Raw genomic sequence first — 20656 nt, forward strand, 5'->3', positions numbered from 1 at the left:
GAGAATCCCATGGACAGAGGAGCCTGGTGGGCTACAGTCCATAGGGTTGCAAAGAGTTGGACTCAACTAAAGCGACTTAGTACATGAAACATGCTAACTGCCCCCCACTCACCCACAGAAAAGGATTCTGCCCAAACAAAACAGGGAAATGATTAAGCACTGAGTTTAATTATTAGTTTGTGCAACCTAAGCAAATTACTTAATTTCTATGTGTCTCACTTTCCTCCTCCGTAAAATAGGCATGCATTCATGTGTGCTAATTTGCTTCAGTCATGTCCAACTTTTTGCGACCCTATGGACTGTAGCCTGCCAGGCTCCTCTGTCCAGGGGATTCTCCAGGCAAGAATACTGGAGTGGGTTGCCATGCCCTCCCCCAGGGGATCTTCCCGACCCAGGGATGGAACGCATGTCTTATGTCTCCTGCATCAACAGGCAGGTTCTTTACCACTAGCGCCACCTGAGGAGCCCTAAAATAGGCATAACAGAAAACAAATCCTAAGGGGAATTTCAAGTGCATTTGTCATAACTCGTGGTAGGAATGGTGGAAATCCTTATCCTCTGCTTTCTACAGAACATGGATTCCCAAGTAGGATCTGAGATTTGCCCCATTTGGGCAATAAAAGAGTACCATGCAGCACACATTCCATCACAGCTTCCAAACTTCCTAAATCTTTTTTTCAAGGAAGTTAACAGAGACACAGATGTAAAAGAAAGGAGGATACTAGCTTTGCACAGAAAGCATGAGCAACATTCCATGATATTGTCACATTAAGTCAGTTTTCAGGTGGAATATTTTATACTGCTTTGCATATATGGATTTCCAATCTGTGTGCACTGTGCTTCAAATTTGGAGCCCTGTGGAGATATGACAGAACTCTGGGCAAATAAACTAAATCATACAAATTTATCCCTCGTGACTGTACTACTTCTTGGTCCTAATGGAGTACTACATCTCACCTTGAGGATTCCCACTCACAGGCACTGAGTTATAGGAGAACACAGGTCTAGAAGACTTACTTATGGAAACGTAGCAATTCTCTTTCCCTTGCTGTGGTATACAGATGGGTTAACCTGGACAGAGATGCCACTGATCTGCCACTGTAGGGTAGGAAAGGATCACTGAAGCTTATCACCTTGCTATCTTTCTCTTTTTACTCTAAAAGGGTAACCCCCCACCCCCACCACACATTTTCATCTGTCCTGACCTTCAAATGTAAATATTCTATTCCCCAAACCAGCACAAACCATAATAGACAGATGGCCCATGCTACATCCTCATGCAATTAGAAGCACTAGTCATGAGGTAGGGTCCTAGAACCGATTTTCCCACAGCAGATGGAGCTATGCTGAGTCATCCATTGCCTTTTGCCTCTGTAATCAGTCTCAGGTCTCTTTGTGAGGCAGCTTGGTGAGACTATGGACACAACCTATGCAACAGAATTATTCTATTAATAATTGGAGAAGATATACTATTCTGGCCTCATTAGGACTACAGTCCAAACAACTGAGCCAACTGGCCATAGACGGCCTATGATGAGTCAGGGTAAACTAACAGCAAGTATTCTTGCTTGTACTGATTCAAAGTGTGTGTTCAAATCCTAATGCACTGAAAGAGTACATTTTTTTTCACACTTTAGGTAGAGCAAAGAATGAGACTCAGACCACCCCGAAGAAGGAAATAATTTTTCTTAAGGAATAGTTTGCAAGTCTTAAGCCAATGGTTCTCAGCCCTAACTATACGTTAGCATCAACTAGGGAATTTTTTTTTTAAATACTGTTGAGAAGATCCCACTCCGAGAGATTCTGAGGTGATTGGTCTGGAGTGGGGCCCAGGCATTAGTACTTTTTTAAGAACTTCTTAGGTAATTCTAACTGACATCAGAGTGGAGAACTGTCTTGGGCGAAAGACCAGACACTGGCTTTGACCCGATGTGCTGTGTTTTCTAAGGCAAGCCTAGAAGATGGCATCTCTTTTGCCAGAGTATCTACCAAGGTCATCTCAACAAAGACTAAAAAATGACAAAAGAAATACACGCTTTAGGAAATAATAAAAGAGCTTTTCTTTTTTGCATGAATGTATTGGCTCCCGGTTAGCCTTATTTAATCAAAATTTGCTTGACATTATTCCAATCCCCTCTCTAAGTATTCTAAATGGGAAATAACATGAAACATTTGAGGGGAAATTTTGTCTAAATGTCACATTAATTTCACTAGGAAATGTCCCCATCTCCAGTGAGACAGCTAAGTTAACACAGGAACACAGCAGAGATAAGAACATTTGTTTCTAAAAAATCTAAATTTTGACATCAAAAAAATGGGTCTAGAGCAAACTTTTATTATATAGTATTTTTATGATAATAATTATATTCCCAGTCTCAACAGTAAATGTCACTTTCCTATCACTTAACATATTCCTCCCAAACCCTTTCTCTAATTAGAATTCTTTATCCTAGGATTCAATGAGAACAGACTTCTCACTTTGTTTAGTAGTGAAGTCGCTCAGTCGTGTCCGACTCTTTGCGACCCCGTGGACTGCAGTCTACCAGGCTCCTCTATCCATGGGATTTTCCAAGCAATAGTCCTGGAGTGGGTTGCCATTTCCTTCTCCAGGGGATCTTCCCAACCCAGGGCTCGAACCCAGGTCTCCCGCATTGTAGACAGACGCTTTACCATCTGAGCCACCAGGAAAGCCACTTTGTTTAGGTTTAATCAAATCTGAATTTTCTGAAAAAATAAAGAATAAATACTTGTGGATAGTAGAGTTTTTTGGATAGCTTAAAGCTTTCTTCTCTAAGGACTAAAACTTTGGTTTAAAATCCTACCCATTATGCCTTTTTTTTAATTTTTTATTGGAGGATAATTGCATTATAATATTGTGCTGGTTTCTGGCATACATCAACATGAATCAGCCACAGGTATACATATGTCCCCTGTCTCTTGAACCTCCCTCCCATCTCCCACCATATCCCACCCCCCCAGGTTGTCACAGAGCACTAGATTAAGCTCCCTGTGTCACACAGCAAATTCCCGCTGTCTATCTGTTTTACATATGGTAATGTATATGTTTCCTCACTACTCTCTCAATTCATCCCACCCTCTCCTTCCCCCACTGTGTCCACAAGTCTGTTCTCTATGTCTGCATCTCTATTGCTGCCTTGCAAATGGGTTCATCAGTACCATCTTTCTAGATTCCATACGCATGCATTAATATACAATATTTGTCTTTCTCTTTCTGACTTACTTCACTCTGTACAATAGGCTCTGCTGCTGCTGCTGCTGCTGCTGCTGCTAAGTTGCTTCAGTCGTGTCCGACTCTGTGAGACCCCATAGACGGCAGACCACTAGGCTCCTCTGTCCCTGGGATTCTCCAGGCAAGAATACTGGAGTGGGTTGCCAGTTCCTTCTCCAGTGCATGAAAGTGAAAAGTGAAGGTGAAGTCGCTCAGTCGTGCCTGACTCTTAGCGATCCCATGGACTGCAGCCTACCAGGCTCCTCCGTCCATGGGATTTTCCAGGCAAGAGTACTGGAGTGAGTTGCCATTGCCTTCTCTGACAATAGGCTCTAGGTTCATCTATCTCATTAGGACTGACTCAAATGTGTTCTTTTTAACAGCTGAATAATATTCCATCATATATATGTACCACAATTTCTGTATCAATTCATCTGTCAGTGGACATCTAGGCTGCTTCCACGTTCTGGCTATTTAAAAAATGTTGCAACAAATTGCCTTGTTTTTGAACACTATTGCAGTTTCTTAATGGTTCCTCTGAAGCACCTTTCTAAACATAAATCACTGTATCATGCAGGTTTGCCTGTACACTCACTGACTCCAAAACACTGTGTTTTTTGAATTCTTACCTTTAATTTTTAACATATGTCTCCCACCAACTTGCCATAAAACACTCAATATTGTTACTTCTCTGTGCTATTAGTACACCAAAAGCAGCTCCTCTTCCATTTCAAGTTTGATACTTTTCTCCTGTGTTCTTGGAAACTATATATTTAGAATATATAGAATATATTCTATAGAATATATTTAGAATATATAGATAGAACAGTCTAGAAAATGAGACTTAAGTTCTGGATAGAGAGATGAGATGTTTTTCTAAGAGGGAAATGGCATGATCTTTACTGCAAGGACTTTTCTATAATGTTTTGGGTTTTGTGGTTGTTTAGTTTTTTTTTTTTTAACCTACACAGGAGCCTTCTTTGCTAACTACTTTCAATTCTCATCTTCTTTCTGGATGTGGGAAGTTTCTAGAGAGACTTTGGGGTGGGTGGTATGTTATTATGTTAATGAGTCTGGCATATCACAAGTCAAATACTTCCACTTTGTCAGGCCCCCAAGGTACCAGAATGCCCTACTTTAATTGTCATTTTGCATTACTTTCACAGTTCACTGAGTTGTGCCCTAGTCTCTGGAAGAGTGACTGTGACTCTCAGTCACCAGTCTTTATCACCAGTATAAACTTCAACCCTAAGGAGAAAGAAGCCCAATAAATGAATATATCCAGGACTAGAATCTTTGCCCAGAGGCACAAATCCCCAGGCCACATTATAAAGTTAAAAAAGGTTACAGATGCTGAGATGAAAACCTTAAGGTTTTCATTTGAAAATGAACAGCCATTTTAAATTATACTTTAAAAGTCCCATCAAACTGAAAAACATTTAAGCTGCAATCTGCTAACTAATTTCTTTTTAATTTTTCACTCAGTCATTTTATCAATACAAACAGGAAAACTAGAATCCCAAATCAGATGCACAACAAAATGATTTTTAAATGCTGGTTCTTTTTTTAACTGCTGATGTCTAATAATGATCATTGTACCTATTGATCATATGATAAGACTCATAACCTTTTTCTGAAAGTGACTGCTGTTTTAGATGTTCAAATGGCATCATTTCACAAAGGCATTTTTTTTTAAGGAAACAAATTGACAAATGGCCTTTCCCTCCTTACTATCTTCAGCACATAAAAATGAAAATGTAAATTCTATATAAAAATAAAGCTAACATGCCTGCAGCTAGAATGTATATTCAAAGACTCATTCATCCAGACAGCAGAAGCTGAATGAGAAATTAGTGAAGACAGAACAAAAGTCACCATCCGCAGAGCTGCCATCACTAGAATTACCCTGAACTGGTAAACAAGCTAGGTAAATTTCCACTAGCCATGCCTATGTACACATTAGCACTAATTCTCATGTACACACACACACACAGTCTGACTACAGTAAGCAATATGATGTAGGGGAGGGGGTGAACTGAATTCTCTCCTCATGTCTGTCACTGACTCATTGGTGGCCTTGAATAAAGCACTTGATCCCTTTTGAAGTGTTAATTTATCTATCCAGGGAATAAAGAGAACAACCCAAATGACACCAATGTTCCCTTCAAGCCCCGGCTCTTGTTCAGTCATTCATTTTTTCATTCATTCCTACATTCAACAAACATGCACCAAACTCTGAGAATGAAAACAAAACAAACAAAAAAGAAAGATATAGGCTAGACCAGCAAGGAGATAACCGACTTGATAGACTCTGTGCTAGAGATGGTTATACTTGTGCACAGGCTATGGAGTGCACTTTTGAGAACTGTACCATAACTCAATGTAACTAAAGTCTGTCGCTAAGTGGTATCCAACTTGTTTGTGACCCCATAGACTGCAGCCCACAAGGTCCATAGGATTTCCCAGGCAAGAATACTGGATTGGATTGGGTTGCCATTTCCTTCTCCACTATGGAATTAATTAGCACCCTAATGGCTTGATGACAGTAGGTGACACACATAGGAGGATTTGGCCTTTATATTTGCTACACATACAAACCCACGTCACAAATACAGGGAACCTCTGTCTCCTATGAAATGAGTTATAAAACTTATAAAATTCGTACAAATAGCATGCCCCTTTGGCTCCACCTCCACAGCCTTCATCAACTTGTGCCAGTACCTCTTCATCTCCATCTGCCTTTTGCCCATTCTGCAAAATGCTATGTGAATAACCTTTCTTGCCCACTATTTTCATCACAACATTTCTCTTTTCAAGGCTTCAAAGAAACCTTTCAATGGTTCCCTGTTACATTTAGCATTAGTAGTTTAGTCGCTAAGTCGTGTCCAACTCTTGTGACCCCATGGACTGCAGCCTGCCAGGCTCCTCTGTCCGTGGGATTTTCCACGCAAGTATACTGGAGTGGATTGCCATTTCCCTTCTCCAGGGGATCTTCCCGACCCAGGAATCAAACCCAGGTCTCCTGCATTGCAGGAAGATTCTTTACTAACTGAGCTAACTTGAAAATAAATCTTTAGCTGAGCAGTCCTCCAATACCAAGTCCTCTACTTCCCTCATATCTCAACCCTCATTTCTAATATGCCTACATCTCTGATCATCCCACACAGCTTAACATGTTCTCAGCACTTAGTGTACAGACTGTGTGATGTACTTGTGCTTTTCCTCAGGTTCTATGATTATTTCATGTGTAGTATGTCAGTATATCCTCCAACTAGACTGGAAGCTTTCTTTTGAAGTCTCAGTGCCACAGTGCTGGACACTTAGCAAGTGCTCATGTAATGAATCCATTAATGAAAGACCAGAGAAGGGGTAGAATAGGTTAAGAATAAAGCTTCTTATTACTGTTAAAGCAGATGACCAAATCTGTAAGGCCAAGGTGGTCTGTTTCTCCAGAAAGCATCCCTTCTGCCCACTGTCTTCTGTAGTTACAGTTTGTTCTCTGTCCTTACTCCCAACAATGACCTTATAAATACACAGTAGTCTAGATATAACTGCCAAGGATAAGATGCCACGGTTAGGTGATTCCTGCCCATCATCCATCAGTCCTGCCATATCTCTGGGAACGGCCATAATGACACATGATAGTGTTTCCAAAACAGGGTAGATAAAATTTCTGTGAAAAGATAAAGCTTTGCCTTATCTGTAGAATTCTGAGCCAAAGACTGACAGTGTGACAGCTACTTTTCATCATGTGAAAGAAGACTCTAGGATTCCAATGGCTTGCAGACAGGGCTATCAGTAGGAAACACAGGCCATTTAGTTAACATCCAAGTCAAGTTGAAGAGTTCCCCTCTTGGTGGCCTTTTATCATCACTGTTAAAATTTCACTGGCACCATCGATGTAGAAAGACTACCTAGAGGTGACAAAGGCAGCTTAGAGAAAGCCCTTTTCTCTACCCTCATCTTTTATTGGGTCAAAGTTGTGACTTTAGAAGAGCAACCCAGTACATATTTTACTACAAAGGCCTCCTTGAGAAACCTAGGAACTTTCTGTAGGAATCTGTGCAATTCAGAAGCAAAGAGCCTACTGAATGACCAGACTAAACACCATCCCATTATATAGATAAGAACAGTTTTCTGTTCTTCTCTGGGACCCTTTTCTAAGTCCTTTGTGGGGTACAGTGCACTTGAAAATAATATCTGCTTATAAAAAGCTCTGGGGAACCAGTTAATGCTTATTCTACACAGGAATGCAAAAACAACAAGACTTTGGTGTGGATACAAGTAGTTTAAGACTAAATAAAATGACTAACCCAATCACATGAGTCATACCATCTCATCCCACACAAACAAAATTCAACCTGAGAAGTAAATAGCTATCAACCACATTCGCCAGTGGAACAAAACCTGGAGGGTAATCATCATCCCCAAATATGTAGCTGCTGCTGCTGCTGCTAAGTCACTGCAGTCGTGTCTGACTCTGTGCGACCCCAGAGACGGCAGCCCACCAGGCTCCCCCGTCCCTAGGATTCTCCAGGCCAAGAACACTGGAGTGGGTTGCCATTTCCTTTTCCAATGCATGAAAGTGAAAAGTGAAAGTGAAGGCGCTCAGTCATGTCTGACTCTGTGCGACCCGGTAGATGGCAGCCCACCAGGCTCCCACATTCATGGAATTTTCCAGGCGAGAGTACTGGAGTGGGATGCCATTGCCTTCTCCAAAATATGTAACTACCACACATTAAAGCTATTTTGTAGGCTCAGAGTGCCTTTCATCCCCAAATATTAAAGTATTTTACAGCAGGTGCCAACTGTTACTCCGACTTAAACAGCCAAGAAAACAAACACACAGGTTAAATGCTACAGCCACGTTAAATACTGACTCAGCTAGCTGCTGCTGCTGCTGCTAAGTCACTTCAGTTGTGTCCGACTCTTCGCAATCCCATGGACTGCAGCCTACCAGGCTCCTCCATCCATGGGATTTTCAAGGCAAGAGTACTGGAGTGGGTTGCCATTGCCTTCTCTAGACTTAGCTAGAACAAGTCATAAAAACAAGAACAACAAGAAAAAACCCCAGGAACACTGTTCTTGGCATGACCTACACAAGATGGTAACATCAGAGAAGTGATTAGCCTGCTTTATACCTATTTTCGTCTGAATGATTTTCTTGGCTATTTTTTTGTGAATGGGTCAGGAGAGTATAGCATAGCAGAGAAACAAAAGAAAAATTTGGCACACACTACTGCAGGTAGTTCTCCAGACGGAGATGGCTCCAGGAATGAGCTACTTTCTTCCCTGCAACCTTGGTGACCATTTCAATTGTCCTTTAGAGATATTGACAACCATCTTTACAAGGTGACATAAGATGACTAGTGATGACTTATGGGGTAGCTTCAATTTCAGAAGCTATGATTTGATAAAGTTGATCCAACTGACAATAAGAAACCAATATAAGACCTTCCAAAGCAATGACCCAGGGATCCACAGTATGAGCTCTCCTGAATCCAGCCTATCTTTGAGCCCTTCTGGCAACACACTCCAGTATTCTTGCCAGGATAATTCCATGGACAGTAAAGCCTGGCAGGCTACAGTCCATGCAGTCGCAAAGAGTCAGACATGACTGAGTAACTGAGCATGCACAGCTTAGAGAAGGTTCAGCACTCTGGTCCATTTCTGCTGAATTCTATTTCATTGGCCTCAATTGTCTACTACTTAGCAGCTACGGAGTCCTGACTGCCTACAGAGTGCAATTTCTATTGAGCAAGCCTTGTCAGCTGAAAAACTTTCAAAATATTTGGAGGGAAAGCTGCGGGTGACTCTGTGCCTGTGGGCCCAAACAACACCCCCAAATCCAGTTCCAGACCCAATCTCATTATTTATATTATACATCACTTAAAGCCCAGTTGCCTCCACAAGCTTAGAGTGAAGGAGAAACAGCCTTTGGCATATCATTCTAAATTCATTTCCCTTGTACCAGCTTGTTGCTCAAGCCTGTAATATGTGATCATGCTGACAAAAACAACCAAGTTCTACACCATCTTGAAAATAGTGAATGTGTTAGCTTCTGATATTGATATTTTCTAATTAGATGAAACACAATAGATCATTTTCTTGTTTGTGGTCAATGAAATTTTCCATAGTTCTCTTTTGGTGTAGTTATTCTGATGACCGTGGCAAACACAGTTTACTGGGAGGCATATAGGCAAGACTGTGCATACACGGCATCCGTTTATATTTACTGTCACCAAAATGAAAACAGATTATTTCTGATCTTTTTAAGTACTAATTTCAAATTTAACGAGGCACAATAAACATTTCTCAAAATCAGACTCCATGGTTGCTTACCATTGGCAACCCTCTAATTATGACCAGAGTTTAAATAAAGGGCATTCAGTTCTGTTGAAATTATTAGGCACCGAAGGAAATCCATGGTAGCCTCCAGTTTCTAGTGACTTACACAAGCACTGCAGAAAATCTGTGTTGGAAGCAAGACAGAACTTACACTTCAGCATCACCTCATGACACATAAATGAGAAGCAATAGAAAGAGGATTTGGAGGAGGAAACAGCAACCCACTCCAGTATTCTTGCCTGGAGAATCCTGTGAAGAGAGGAGCCTGGTGGGCTGCTGTCCATGGGGACCCACAGAGTTGGACACGGCTGAAGCAACTTAGCATCCATGCATGCAATGGAAAAGGCAATGGCAACCCACTCCAGTGTTCTTGCCTGGAGAATCCCAGGGACGGAGGAGCCTGGTGGGCTGCCGTCTATGAGGTCGTGCAGGGTCCGACACGACTGAAGCGACTTAGCAGCAACAACAACAGCCAAAGAGGACTGATTCAAGGAAGTAATGGAAATGTTTACTCGTTCTTTCAAAACCCCTACCTATCCACCCAGATCCTAACAGATCTTCTCATTTTATGCTGGGAAGGGGCTGGTGAGGGCAGGCTGGAATTTGACCTGATTTTGTAAACAGATCCGACATAAGAATGCCAGCAACCATGCACAGTAAAGCCATAACTACACCTTGTAAAGTGGCTAATATTATCAGCAGCTTGAAATTGTCAGAGTATTAGAAATCTGTAATGCAGTTACGCAGTGTAACAACAGAACAACAATTACTAATATGCCTTTCATTTATACGAATCTTTCATCAAAAAGAATTTCAGAATGTTTCAAAAGGGTTTCAGAAGAGAGCGAAAATGTACTCAACCTTAGAGCAACCATAAGACAGAGGAATATTCTTAGATGGCAAAAAAAGACAGCCAAGGTGGAAACTGGGCCTGAAGGTGGTTACATTTTCTACAGAGCTTATGGTACAGAACTGAAGAATTTTGCTTTTCATCCAGTCAGCGAGATTTCCAGGAGGTGCTTGATGAGTACAATGGAGCAGGTGTCTCCTGTCAATATCACCCTGAAACAATTAGCTTTGGGAAATGTGTCCATTTCCAAATACAGAAAACTTTACCCCATTTTTCTTTCTTTCCCCTCTTAACCAACATTAACTACTTAATCCCACTGCTACTATCATAAGCTGAATAAATATTATTAACCGCATTAACAGCAGGACAAAACAGGTTAAAAGACTTGCCCTCTGCTAGAGAGGAGCAGTGTCACATCCAAAACTAGAATTCAAGATCTCTCATTGCAAGTCCCACACTCACAGGTCACACCTCATTAGGATTCTAGGGAAGGCAATGAAATAGAAGTAATTAGGACTGGATGACTGGGTGTACTATTTGGGAGAAAAAATAAATACCCTAGCCTGCTTAAACATGACAGGTTCAAGGGTGGTGAACACAACTAGAGCAATTTCCTCTTGCAGGAAGATTGAGAAATAATTAGGGGGAACACCTCACCCTCCCTCTCCCATCAGACTCCCAGCAGCAAAACCCAGGAATAAGTCCAAACTTAACTGTCAAAAAAAAAAACAAAAATAAGAAAGTCAGAAACATAACACTGTACTGTGCCTGGCAGTCCTACTCGTCAACCTGTTCAACTAACTTCTACATTCCTTTCCCCATACAGTTTTTAGCATTCTCCCTCCCCAGCTTTCTTCTTAAATTTTCTCCATTCACTTTTCTGTATACACACACCCTTCTCTCAAACTAGCACCCTCACTCCTCATCCTAATCTGTCCAATACTTGTGTCTACTTGATAACAATGAGAGATTTTGTTTGAGATTCAACCTGTACAAACAGGTGTGGGCAGTCATATCTCCATTCATAACATACACAGAGATACACACATATTATATATAATTTTTATGAGGGAAAAGTGTTTGTGTTTTTGCATCTCCATATTAAAAAGTGCTTGTTTCTGGCAGACACAGATTCAGCTAGGGCCATAAGTCATACTGATGATTGTTTCTTCAGGTTGTTTTAAGCTTAGAAAATATCACAGACTATTCAAAGAAAAGCCCTAGAACCCTTAAATACAGCCTTCAATGTAAATATAAAGTTCCTACTGGCTGTGTGATTTTATAGAAATCACTGAACCTCTCTGACCAGCAATTTCCTAATCTATAAAATGGAAATAGCACCTGTCCTTACTATCTTATAGAGTTGCTATTAAGATGAAATAAAATAATAAACATGCAGATGCTTTCTAAAAGTGAACTGCCAGACAAAGGACAAGTCATCTGATTATCAGGTTATAAACTTGATTTCTCTTGAATATTCATTTCTATTTCCAACAAAATTTCCAATGTATATTTTTTTCATGTGTAGTTTTTTTTTTCCCTGAGGTTTCTTACAGGATATTTTATCTCATTCTCCCCTTATCTGTACTATCAGAAAAATAAATAATGCAGTGAACAGTCTTGCTTTGTGCATGCTCAGTCACTACAGTCCTGTCTGACTCTTTGCAACACTATGGACTGTAGCCCGCCAGGCTCCTCTCTCCACAGAATTCTCCAGGCAGGAATACTGGAGTGAGTTGCCATGCCCTCCTCCAGAGGATCTTCCTGACCTAGGGATCGAACACCCATGTCTCTTACATCTCTTGCATTTGCTGGCAGGTTCTTTATCACTAGTGCCACTGGGAAGCCATATATATATAGACTCAACTTCTCTAATTGCTGATTCAGCACCTTAACTGGAGTGCCTGTGTACCTCTGTGTGTGTGTGTGTGTGTGTGTGTGTGTGTGTGTGTGTGTGTAGACAGAGAGAGAGAGAATATTCAGATTAAAGAGAGTTGAACTAACCTCACACCATCTGAAATTATGTAAAAGGCAAGATTTGAGACACTTTAAAAGCCTTTATAAACTAGTTTTTCTTTGCCCTATTTGCTTTCTCTGTTACGATTGAACTGTCACAGAATCTCTTTTAAAAAAAAGAAAGAAAGAAAACCTCATCTCAGGGTTAAGTAAAGCACATTAGCATGCATAATTCAGAACCTTCAGCTGGAAATGAGCCATTTCCAGTGTAGTGTTTGGATAGAAAAACATGGTTAAAGGGCTATAGCAGCTTGACCAGGGCCTTCTAAGATCCAAAGCAATGAGAGAGTTCAACTCAAAAATACCCTGAGCCTGACTGTGGACTCATTTTACCATTCCTTAGAGTCGTGCTGCCCAATGGCATAGACATTATAAACAATAACACAGACATAGGTAGGCAATTATTTAAATTTAGCAAAAATTGAGTTAAATTTTTAGTTCCTCAATCACAATAGCCATCTTTCAAGTGCTCAGGAGGCAAATGTTGCTAGTGGCTAGTATATTAGACAGCACAGATATAGAATATTTCCATCATCCCATAAAATTCTACTGGACAGGGTTGCCTTAGGAAGACTGTTGACCAGTGTGACTCAGGACTCTCCAGTCCTGAAATGTGATGCCCTTGGTGACCTAAGGAAATACAAAGAGTAGACCTACCTCTATTACCTCATTTAACACCTTGTATTACCTATGTGTCAGCCACGTGCGGCTGGAAACTTAAGGGCGTCAGTGGCTGTCACCATTTCTGGCACAGAGCAGGTACTCACGCACTGCTTGTTAGTTAGCATTAGCTAACTAGCTAGCTGAAGGTAGACCCATCCATCAGATAGGAAGAGCTCATTTGCCTCTTTCATAGATGAAATGAAAGGATTTTTGCAAAGCTCTTTTAAGAAAGGCTACTGTGCTTCCTCTACTTGTATTTGTTTCAACATTTCTCAAGAATTTAGATTGCAGGGAAAACTGGCTTAAGTAAAAACTAGCCTTCTGTCTCCCCAACCCTGTAATCATATCTCTTTCATTCATCCAAAGAATCATTTGAGAACCTAAAATATTAGAATGCCATGTTTACTAATATGCCAGTATACACGTACATCATATTGAACATGATATCATCTACACCTTTAAAAAGGGTTTTTAACCAGAATTGAAAGGACACGTGTACCCCAATGTTCATCACAGCAATGTTTATAATAGCCAGGATATGGAAACAACCTAGATGTCCATCAGCAGACGAATGGGTAAGAAAGCTATGGTACATATACACAATGGAGTATTACTCAGTCATTAAAAAGAATACATTTGAATCAGTTCTAATGAGGTGGATGAAACTGGAGCCTATTATACAGAATGAAGTAAGCCAGAAAGAAAAACACCAATACAGTATACTAATGCATATATATGGAATTTAGAAAGATGGTAATGATAACCCTGTATGGAGACAGCAAAAGAAACACAGATGTATAGAACAGTCTTTTGGATTCTGAGGGAGAGGGTGGGATGATTTGGGAGTGTGGCATTGAAATATGTATAATATCATATATGAAATGAATTGCCAGTCCAGGTTTGATGCAGGATACAGGATGCTTGGAGCTGGTGCTCTGGGATGGCCCAGAGGGATGGTACAGGGAGGGAGGAGGGAGGGGAGTTCAGGATGGGGAACACGTGTATACCTGTGGTGGATTCATGTTGATGTATGGCAAAACCAATACAATATTGTAAAGTAATTAGCCTCCAATTAAAATAAAAAATTTATATTTAAAAAATAAAGAAATAAAAAATAAAAAGGGTTTTTACAATCTAATACAGTGAGACACATTTGTTGGGCTGTGTCTCTCAATGGTCCAATTTTAAAAATTATTTTCTTAAATGGCACCTTGGTTCAGTATGGCAACTGTTTTTTCATATAGCCTTGCCCTAAGATCCTTTCCAATAACCATAGCAGTTTTAAGCAGTACATAGGCAAGGTATTATTTTCCCTTTTTAAAACATGGAAAAACTGAGTCGCAGAGAGTTTTTTTTAATTCAAGATCAATAGCCAATTATTGGCAGAGTCAGAGCAAAAGCCTAAGGCCCCTACTTCCCAGACCAGGGTGCCTTCTACTCGGTCTAACTTTCCAGACAGTAGGAAATGGAAACCCAGTCGGCTTACACTGCTTTTATTTTCAGTCTATGGTCTCCTCTAAGTTCTAAAACTCTCCAGAAAGCAGGAATAGAAGGAAAATACCTCAAAGTAATAAAAGCTATATATGACAAACCCATAGCAAACATTAGCCTCAATGGTGAAAAATTGAAAGCATTTCCCCTAAAGTCAGGAACAAGACAAGGGTGCCCACTTTCACCACTACTATTCAACATAGTTTTGGAAGTTTTGGCCACAGCAATCAGAGCAGACAAAGAAATAAAAGGCATCCAAATTGGAAAAGAAGAAGTAAAACTCTCACTGTTTCCAGATGACATGATCCTTTATATAGAAAACCCTAAAGACTCCACCAGAAAAGTACTAGAGCTAATCAATGAATATAGTAAAGTGGCAGGATATAAAATCAACACACAGAAATCCCTTGCATTCCTATACACTAATAATGAGAAAATAGAAAGAGAAATTAAGGAAACAATTCCATTCACCATTGCAATGAAAAGAATAAAATACTTAGGAATATATCTACCTAAAGAAACTAAAGACCTATATATAGAAAAGTATAAAACACTGGTGAAAGAAATCAAAGAGGACACTAATAGATGGAGAAATAAACCATGTTCATGGATCAGAAGAATCAATATCATGAAAATGAGTATACTATCCAAAGCAATCTCTAGATTCAATGCAATCCCTATCAAGCTACCAATGGTATTTTTCACAGAGCTAGAACAAATAATTTCACAATTTGTATGGAAATACAAAAAACCTCGAATAGCCAAAACAATCTTGAGAAAGAAGAATGGAACTGGAGGAATCAACCTGCCTGACTTCAGGCTCTACTACAAAGCCACAGTCACCAAGACGGTATGGTACTGGCACAAAGACAGAAATATAGATCAATGGAACAAAACAGAAAGTCCAGAGAGAAATCCACACACCTACGGACACCTTATCTTTGACAAAGGAGGCAAGAATATACAATGGAGAAAAGACAATCTCTTTAACAAGTGGTGCTGGGGAAACTGGTCAACCACTTGTAAAAGAATGAAACTAGAACACTTGCTAACACCATACACAAAAATAAACTCAAAATGGATTAAAGATCTAAACGTAAGACCAGAAACTATAAAACTCCTAGAGGAGAACATAGGCAAAATGCTCTCTGATATAAATCACAGCAGGATCCTTTGTGACCCACCTCCCAGAATACTGGAAATAAAAGCAAATATAAACAAATGGGACCTAATTAAAATTAAAAGCTTCTGCACAACAAAAGAAACTATAAGCAAGGTGAAAAGACAGCCTTCAGAATGGGAGAAAATAATAGCAAATGAAGCAACTGACAAAGAACTAATCTCAAAAATATACAAGCAACTCCTGCAGCTCAATTCCAGAAAAATAAATGACTCAATCAAAAAATGGGCCGAAGAACTAAATAGACATTTCTCCAAAGAAGACATACAGATGGCTAACAACACATGAAAAGATGCTCAACATCACTCATTATCAAAGAAATGCAAATCAAAACCACAATGAGGTACCATTTCACGCCATTCAGAATAGCTGCTATCCAAAAGTCTACAAGCAATAAATCCTGGAGAGGGTGTGGAGAAAAGGGAACCCTCTTACACTGTTGGTGGGAATGCAAACTAGTACAGCCACTATAGAGAACAGTGTGGAGATTCCTTAAAACCTGGGAATAGAATTGCCTTATGACCCAGCAGTCTTACTACTGGGCATACACACTGAGGAAACCAGAATTGAAAGAGACACATTACGTGTACCCCAATGTTCATCGCAGCACTGTTTATAATAGTCAGGACATGGAAGCAACCTAGATGTCCATCAGCAGATGAATGGATAAGAAAGCCGTGGTACATATACACAATGGAGTATTACTCAGCCATTAAAAAGAATACATTTGAATCAGTTCTAACAAAGTGGATGAAACTGGAGCCTATTATACAGAGCGAAGTAAGCCAGAAAGAAAAACACCAATACAGTATACTAACGCATATATATGGAATTTAGAAAGATGGTAACAATAACTCTGTATGTGAGACAGCAAAAGAGACACAGATGTATAGAACAGTCTTTTGGACTCTGTGGGAGAGGAAGAGTGTGGGATGATTTGGGGGAATGGCATGGAAACATGTATAATATCATATAAGAAATGAATCACCAGTCCAGGTTCGATACAGGATCCTTGGGGCTGGTGCACTGGGATGACCTGGAGGGATGGTATGGGGAGGGAGGTGGGAGGGGGGTTCAGGATGGGGAACACGTGTACGCCTGTGGCAGATTCATGTTGATGTATGGCAAAATCAATACAATAGTGTAAAGTAATTAGCCTCCAATGAAAATAAATAAATTTTAAAAAACCAACCTTTTATGCAATATTAATTATTTCTCATATCATGACAGAGTCTTTAGTTGCTTTTCTACCAAATGTGGTCATTTGCAAAGGTTCTTGAAGTCATTAGTGCAGTCTGACCATACTATGCCCTAGGCTTTGAAAAATTTCCTTTTGGCCTCATGACCATCCCAGAATCAATTACCCAGAGAGTATTAAAGCTCAAAAAGATCTTAGAGAGTATCTAATCTCTCTTTCTCTCTCTCTCTCTCTCTCTCTCTCACACACACACACACACACACACACACACACACATTCAATATTTTGAAGACAAGGAAATGGGCCCAGGGAACCTCACTACCACCCTCAAAGTATCACAGCTGGTTTTTAGAAACCCAGACACCAGTTTAGAACTCAGCTCTTCGGCCACCAGGCCGGGACTCATCCCTTTCCACCTGCCCAACTTCTTCCTGTTATTTCTCCTAAGAAGTCCTCAAAGAGTAAAACCTAATGCTGTAAATTCTGTCAACAAAATTCCTCAAGGGAGGGAAAAGTAAAATTTAGTGCAAATGATGTTTGTAAATCATCTGCCAATATCCTATCATTAATAAAAGTAATTGTTCCTCAGGATACTGCAGAAAGAGGATGTATGATCCACCCAAGGAAACAGAGTAATCTGAAAAAGCTGAGTAATCTGATTTTTTTAAAAAAAGTGAAATGATAAAGCTCAGTGAAATACAGTCTCATTCTAGCAAATGACTTGTTTTGTTGCCACTTAAATTGCTCATCTATAATTGCTAGAGATAAACTGCAATCAAAATACAGTGTCTTCTATTAGTGCCCACTGGGGATTGTTTGATCATAGTGAAATTATTGAAAAGGTAAATTTGCCCTTTTTTACTGCCTCAGTGGAAATTGGCATTAGACTACTGAGGGGGGCTAGACTGACGGCAAGTGTTGCTTCCTGGTGAGGGACCTTTTTCCTCTCTAAATAAGACTGAGACCCTGCCTCTGTGACTAAAACTAAGCAGGAAAAGAGGAATTTGCTCTGCCCACTTCCTCAAAGCATCATTCTCAGGCTTAGTTTCTTCTCCATGTTGTACTAATACCTTTGTAGTTCAGACGTCACTAATTCATATTTGGTGATCATTCTGATACAGATAGGCTGCTGTATCTATTTTTAAAAAGGTTTACTGAGCAAATTATGGTGTAAACAAGATTACAAGGGAAGTGTTTAAACTACTTAAGAGAATAAATTGTTTTTAAGCACTTTAGAAGCAATTTACAAAGAATAAATATGTTAATTGCACATCATTCTTATTTAGTCATTAAAGCAGATCCAAGGACATCTACTTGGCAAAACTTCCTGGCAAGGGCTTTGTTAGCTTACTTATTATTATTCTATGAACTTGAAAGTAATAAAATTGCATTTTTTTTTCTCTGTAATTCCAACTGGCCTTCCCCCAAGTTAGTCTAAATTAATCAAATTTGACTGTACTATATAAAGGCTGAGTGAAGAGAGAATTATAATGACATGTTGTTAGTACTATAACAAGGGTATATAGAAAAGAGAGCAACATAGAAGGTTCTCCTAAGTGGCACTTGCCATCAGAACTACCTTCAGATACATGTGATCCGAAGCAGGGGACGGAACTAGAGAAATTATTTGTTCAGGGGAAAGAGTTTGCTTCTCTCTAGCTCTAATTCTTGATTTTGGAAGCTATGTATGAGTGCCAGGTGTGAGAAAGAACATAAGGCATGCTGAATAAATTCAAACAACTTCCCTACAGCCACAAATTCAACTGAATTTGGGTTGGCTCTTCTGTAAAGTTTGGAAGACAAGTCACATTCAGTACAGTGCTGAAAAAATCCGTATCCAAAGGGGTAGCTAATTAAACCACAGAGACATTTTTGAGCTAGGAAAAGTTTTCTCCAGTGGTCAGACGCTCATGACTTTAAAATTCTTCATGTAGCCTTTGCATAAAGATGAGTCCTGAGACAAGCTGACCCTAGTTTGGATACTCTCTTAAAAATTACTCTAGTCTACTTGTCAGAAGTAGGAAAGATGGAGGTATTCCCTACAGCAGTCTGTAGGTGGACACCTTCACTCTCTTCAATGGCCAACCCACCTGCTTTCAGCTCTACAAGAGGGGCTTCCTCAGTGGCGCTACTGGTAAAGAACCCTGAAGGGACTTACACACAACACTAAACATACACAATAGAAGAGAGTGCCATAAAACTGCACATTTGATGGGAAACAGAGTGAGCACTCTCCTTTCTTCTTTTATGGAATCTAAGGATGTGAATTTTATGCTTGTTCCCTTCCTCTTCTGATTGCCTGACGCTGTGCCTTTTTTCAGTAGAAGTTGAAAGTGTTTGGGTCACCCTCTTGCCTTCTAGGTACTGCTAGATCCCCAGTCCCTCCCAATTACCACCTAACCGAGTGCCATCCCTGGAGGCCTGATCTCATCCAGTACTTCAAAATGAGGAAAGATCACAGGAAGAAACAAGGGAAATCTTGGCTTGTTCACACAGGAAGAAACAAGGGAAATCTTGGCTTGTTCACAAATACGCTATCTCTGCTCTGGGAATGATGTTTCTGTGTCTTCCCTTCCTGGAAATCAGGGCCAGGATATGCTCTCAAGTCAGACTCTTTCTGTCTACTACTGGCCTTAAGCCAACAATGCACACACAGTGTTTCTGTGCAAACAAAGATTACTCTGATCTCTTCCCTCAAAAGTTTTTTCCCCTCTGCTTTAAAAAATAAATGAATAAGGCATGAGAAAATAGACAATTACTAAATAAAGGTATGAGTGACCCCTCCCTACAGGATCTAAAAATAATGAGGATCCAATGGAGGCCAACCATTTCACAAAATTTGCCTTTTGAATATTTATTTTCACCAGTTAATGTTTCTTCTGTCATTTGGGATAGTGATGATGATGATGATTAGAAATGCCTTTTAGAAAGTCTGTAAACCAGAAAATCTCAAAATTTCCCACTACATGCTCACCTTCTCAATATTCTTAAGAGAAAAACAAGCCACATCTAAGGTTATGCCAAGATATTAACTCTTTCCTGACTCCACTAAAAGCACACCACTACAAAGCCAGAAAGGATGTCAAGAAGATGTAAAGATAGAATACTAGCCATCAGTCCAAACTTTCTAAGACCTTGCCTCTGACAGTGGTGTTCTTCAATGATGAGAAGAGTAAATTGCCGGGAGCCAGTGTGAGGAACTCCGCCCTTGGCAAAGGTCATGAGGAAGGAGGCTTGGCGTACACAAAGGCGTGATCAAGCCTCAGGAAGCCCCATGTTCCCGAGCATCTAACCCCCAAACCAGAGTCTGTTTTATGCTCTCACCTACACCTCTGACTTTACGGGGGGGCTCGCCCCCATAACCGTTTCTCTCGGAGAAGGAGTAAACGTGCAGCTCCAAGGCAATAAAAATTCCTGGGTGTGACAAGAGTGTTTCAGCTTACAGACTCCTCTGAGGGTTATCTAGCCCACCTGTATAGGTTAGTCCGGCCACATGTGATTGTTTACAGCCTCCCAACCTGAGAGGCACGAGACGTTTTAGACTTACTAAAGGCAAATTCTTTTGAGGAGTTGGAAATTATTAGTATAGTGGGTTGGTTAGGAATTATATTGGTGAAGGGTTTTTCATTTGTTCTGTCAGTAATTGCTGCTAATTCCCTGCTCTGGGTGGGACAAGGATGT

At 40.2% G+C, this 20656-nt stretch overlaps 1 protein-coding gene across 1 annotated transcript in view; it reads right to left on the minus strand.

The window, feature by feature from the left end:
* Window positions 1-20656, minus strand: part of PCDH19 (protocadherin 19) — a 125354-nt gene that overhangs the window by 62311 nt on the left and 42387 nt on the right. The gene's annotated exons all lie outside the window — the stretch shown is intronic.

The sequence above is a fragment of the Budorcas taxicolor genome, chromosome X, assembly GCF_023091745.1.
Source record: "Budorcas taxicolor isolate Tak-1 chromosome X, Takin1.1, whole genome shotgun sequence".
In the NCBI taxonomy this organism is placed as follows: domain Eukaryota; kingdom Metazoa; phylum Chordata; class Mammalia; order Artiodactyla; family Bovidae; genus Budorcas; species Budorcas taxicolor.